The following is a 5,722-nucleotide window of genomic DNA, read 5'->3' on the forward strand; positions in this document are numbered from 1 at the left end:
CACATATATTCACCCATCACATTCACGCAAGCTTGAAGAAAAGTGACTCATGGGGAGAACTCCACTCCTGGTGCTCTAAACACTGCAAGGCAGGGATCAGTGTAGATAACTTCTGTTACCGTATGGTTGTATATGGAATTGCACATTTGAAATCTCATGTTGTGTTCATATGACATTGCGTTCCATACAAGTCTCAACGCACGTGGCTTTGACGGGATTTAAAGAAGCACAGAAGCAGTCATCTTTCTTATTTCATTCGTTCATTCAACAGTATTTGAGCGCTTACTATGTGCAGAGTACTGTGCTAAGCGCTTTGAAGGTACAAGAGGGCAACATATCGAGACAGTCCTTATGCAACAATGGGCTCACAGTGTAGAAGGGGCGGGGGACAGAGAACAAAACTAAACATGTAGACAGGTATCATAACCGTTATTTAACTAGCTTACTAAGCAGGATAGATGTGAAAAGATAGATGCAGAAAACGAGATTCCTGATGGGCTGCATATTGCAGAACAAAGAAGGGTGTATACTTCAAAGAAGGGTGTATACTTCTTCTGTTTCTGAATTACTATTTTATATGGACTTAAAAAGTTAAACTTCCATGAAGTTCCCTTTTACATTTCGTGCCAGAAGAGTTTCAACAGAAGTGACTTTCATAGATTGGAGAAACCTCACATTCACTCAAACCCATTAATTATTACTAGCAAGGCTGGAAGAAAAACATTACTCGCAGAAATGTACACTAATGGACTGCAAACTACAGTGTAAAGATCTTCTATTTCTGCATTTACTATTTTTCATGGAACTGAACATTTGAGATCACAACAACTGTTTGTAACCAAGGGGATTCCACGCAACTAAGAAATAGGAGTAAAAGCACACCTAAGCTGAAAAAGAACATGCCTACCCTTATCCTTTGCACGGCAGTAGGTACCTCATGTGGAGTCTGATATTCTACATGTATCATTATTATTCTACATTGCAAGGTAGAAGAGTTCAAAAGGAACCTTTATGATGTGTGTTTCTCTGAATTTTGTCACTGTTACTTGGTGGGTAAACTCGTGTGGAACGATTTGTCATTTGAACACAGCTGAAAATTTCAAATGGTCATTTCCATGTTCGGCAATTAGATGACAGAAGATAGTTACCATAACCGTGCTTTGCTGTGTTCTGCTCTCTACGGGACTAGTATCTTTCTTGCCTGTTAAGTAGGAGTGAATTTGTTAAGTGAATGTATGTTTTCTCCAATCCGCAAAAGTCACTTGGGTTGAAACACCTCTGGTGCGAAATGTTTTCTAAGCACTTCATGAAATTTCAAATTTCAGTTCCATGAAATATATGAAATACTACACTGAGTCCTACATTATTATTTGTTGCCCACCAGGAGTCGAGTTTTTTGCAAGTATCATTTTCCTTCCATGTTGTCACGTAGGCAAGTTAAAAAGGAATCTTTATGTAAAGGGTGTTCCTCTCAGTCCTATCACAGTAACCTAGGGCGAAAGGCGTGCAGCAGAAAATGTCATATGAATGCGTTTTGAAATTTCAAATGTTCGGTTCAATGTTTCACATTAAGGTGGAAGAAAATTATTAAACTGATTCTTACCTTGTCGTATACAGCCCCCTACGTGTCTAGTTATTTGCAGGACTTGTTTTTCGTCTAGCCTGTTAAGTAAGATCGAATATGTAAAGTGACTGTGTGTTTTCTCCTTTTTCTGAAAGTTACATGCGTTGAAATCCCTTTGCTGCGAACTACTACATGTGTGCTTGAGGGAATTTCAACTGTTCAGTTCCTAGTAAAGTAGCAAAAATTGAAACAGAATATGCCGTATGTAGGTCATTCGGAGTCTAGTTTTCTGCATGTATCATTTTTCTTCTATCTTACACAGCAGGCTAGTTAAAAAAGAAGCTTAATAAAATTGTTCCTCTCAATCTCAATTGAGGAGAAACTCTTTGGGCAAGAAATGTCATATGAACGAATGTTGAAAGTTAAAGTTGTCAGTTCACTGTTCAGCGTTATGGTGACAGAAGATAGTGACACTGATCCTTGTCTTGCAGTGTTCAGCCCTCTCCGTGGCTAGTACTCTGCATGACTCATTTTCTTTCTAGCCTGTTAATGTAGAGTTAATTTTGTTAACTCTTGTTTTGTATGTTTTCTCTGTTCTCTAATAGTCAGTTGCGATGAAAACCCTTTGGTACGAAGTACTACATGGAGGCTTCATTGAGATTTCAACTGTTTAGTTCCAAGTAAAATAGCAAATACTGAAACAGAAGATGCCTACACTGATTCTTGCCCTGCAGTGTGTACCTCATCTGGAGTCTAGTTATCTACAAGTATTGTTTTTTATTCTTACAAAGTAGGCAAGTTACAACAGAACCTTAAGAAATATGTGTCTCTCTCAGTTGTATCACTGTCACCTAAGGGTATACTCGTATGGAACGAATTGTTATATGAAAAAGCTGAAAATTTCAAATGGTCATTTCCATGTTGGGCAATAAGGTGACTGAAGATAGTTACACTGAGCACACTTTGTGCTGTCCAGCCTTCTATGGGTCTAGTACTCTGCATGACTTATTTCCTTTCTAGCCTGTTAAGTAGGAGTGAATTGGTTAAGTGAATGTGTGTTTTCTTCATTCTGTAGAAGTCAATTGTGTTGAAACCCCTCTAGTACGAAATACGACATGGGTGTTTCATGAAATTTCAGCTGTTAAGTTCCAAGTAAAACATTGAATGCTGAAACAGAATATGCCTACACCGATCCTGACATTATGGTATGTAGGTCATCAGGTGTCTAGTTTCCTCCATGTATCATTTTTCTGCTTTCTTGCAAAGACAGCAAGTTGAAAAAGAACAATTTATGAAATGTTTGTCTTCTCTGATTCCTATCACTTGCACTTGATGGAAAACTCGTTTAGCAAGAAATATCATATAAATGCATCTTGAAATATCAAATGGTCAGATCAATGTTTAGCAATAATTTGACAGAAGAGAGTTAAACTGATATTCACCTTACAGCGTACAACCCTCCCGATGCTTATTATTCTGTTTGACTCATTTTTCGCCTAGTATTTCAAGTAAAAGAGAATGTGTTACGTGAATGTGAGATTTCTGAGTTCTGTAAAAGTACTAGCGTTCAAACCCCTCTGGTACGAAAAACTACAATTTTGCTTCATGAAATTTCAACTACCTTCCAAGTAAAATGCTAATAATGAAACAGAAGATACCTAAACCGATCCTGGCATTACAATAAGTAGCTAATCAGGAGTCTAGTTTTCTGCATGTATCACTTTTCTTCTACACTGATAGTTACACTGATCCTTACTATACTGTGTTCAACCTTCTACGGGTCTAGTACTCTGCATGACTCATTTTCTATCTAGCCTGTTAAGTAGAAGTGAATTTGTTAAAAGTGAATGTGTGATTTCTTCATTCTGTAAAAGTCACCTCCGTTGAAAACCCTCTAGTACGAAGCAGCGTGGCTCAGCGTAAAGAGCCCGGGATTTGGAGTCAGAGGTCATGGGTTCAAATCCCGGCTCCGCCAGTTGTCAGCTATGTGACTTTGGGCAAGTCACTTAACTTCTCCGTGCCTCAGTTACCTCATCTGTAAAATGGGGATGAAGACTTTGAGCCCCCCGTGGGACAACCTCATCACCTTGTGACCTCCCCAGTGCTAAGAACAGTACTTTGCACATGGTAAGCGCTCAATAAATGTCATTATAAAAAAAATGTTTTCTGAGCACTTTCATGAAATTTCAACTGTTCCATTCCGTGAAAAATAAGAATTACTCAAACACAAGATGGTTAGACCGATTCTTGCACTGCTTTATGTAGCTCAGCAGACGTCTAGCTTTCTGCTTGTATCATTTTCCTTCTACCTTGTAAAGACAGCAAGGGGAAAAAGAACCTTTATGAAATATTTGTTTCTCTTATTTCTATGACAACCATTTGATGGAAAACTTTTGGGGCACGAAATGCTATGAATTCATCTTGAAATATCAAATGTTCAGTTCAATGTTCATCAATAAAGTGACAGAAGATAGTTACACTGATATTTACCTTGCAGTCTACAGCCCTCTAGTGTGTAGTACTCTGTACGACTCATTTCCGTCTAGACTGTTTAAGTAAGAGTGAATGTTCTAAGTGAATATGAGATTTCTACATTCTGTAAAAGTAACTTGCATTGAAACCCTACCGGTATGAAATACTACACTGGTGCTTGATGAAATTTCAACTATCAAGTTCCAGGTAAAATAGCGAATATCGAAACAGAAGATGCCTGCACCGATACTGGCGCTACAATATGTAGCTCATCTAGATTCTAGTTTTTTGCATTTGTCATAATTCTTCTATCTTACACAGAAGGCTAGTTAATAATGAACCCTAATGAAACTTGTTTCTCCCCATCCTATAACGGCCATTTGAGGAGATACTCGTTTGGTAAGAAATGTCATATGAATGCGTCTGGAAATTACGTATCATCGATTCGTTGTTCAAGACTACGGTGACAGAAGATAATTACACTGATACTTGCCTTGTAGCTTTCAGCCCTCTCTCCATCTAGTTCTCCGCAGGTCAAAATTTTCTTCTCGCCAGTTGAGTGCATGTGTGAAGTGAATGTGTGTTTTCTCCATTCTGTAAAAGTCACATGCGTTGTGTGGTGTATGAAGGCACGGACTCCGGCTAGGGTAAGCACGAAATCGTTTATTGGGTTAAGCAGCAAGACTTTTATATCCTTCAGTCACATTCTGGATTTTTCCATGTTCCTGTGTTTATAACTAACACAGCAGTTCTGTAACCTTCAAAGCCAGTAACAACACCCGTCTATGCAAGGCCGTAGGGCCGATAACAAGTAACTCTTGCCTGTACAAGGCTGTGATAACAGAGACCAACCTTTTGGCCACAGCTCTCCTCTCGCTTCCTTGTTTACTTGGCCCTGCTGTTCCCCACAGCGTTGAAACCCTTTAGGAACGAAATTCTTTATGAGTACTTCAGGAAATTTCAACTCTTTTGTTGCAAGTCAAATAGCCCCTGCTGTAACTTAAGATGCCTATACAGATCCTTGAACTGTATCATTTACCCCATCAGGAGTCTGGGTTTCTGCATGTATCATTTTTCTGCTCCCTTGAAAAGTAGGCAAATTAAAAAAGAACGTTCATGAAATGTGTGCTTCTCTCAATCCTATCACAGACACTTTAGGGGAAACTCGTATGCTACGAAATGTCGTATGAAGGCATCTTGAAATTCGAACGTTCAGTTCAATGTTCGGCAATAATGTGACAGAAGATAGTTATACTAATACTTGCCGTGCAGTGTTCAGCCCTCTACGGGTCTAGTTCTCTCTATGACTCATTTTCTTTCTAACCTGTTAAGAGTCAAATTGTTTAAGCGAATTGTGTATTTTCTCCATTCTCTAAAAGTCACAAGCTTTGAAACCCCTCTGATACGAAATAGTAGTTTGGTGTTTCAAGAAATTTCAACTATTTAGATGCAGGTGAAATAGCTAATACTGAAACAGAAGATACCTACACCGATCATTGCACTGCAGTATGTACCTCAACAGGAGTGTAGTTTTCTGCACGTGTCATTTTCTTAAATCGTGCAAGGTTTGCAAGTTAAAAAGAAAAGAACTTTATGAAAGGTGTGCTTCTCTCAATCCCAGTCAATTGAGGGAAAACTAGTGTGGCACGAAATGTCATATGAACGCACCTGCAATTTCCAAACTTC

This window comes from Tachyglossus aculeatus (genome assembly GCF_015852505.1).
Source record: "Tachyglossus aculeatus isolate mTacAcu1 chromosome 12 unlocalized genomic scaffold, mTacAcu1.pri SUPER_6_unloc_4, whole genome shotgun sequence".
In the NCBI taxonomy this organism is placed as follows: domain Eukaryota; kingdom Metazoa; phylum Chordata; class Mammalia; order Monotremata; family Tachyglossidae; genus Tachyglossus; species Tachyglossus aculeatus.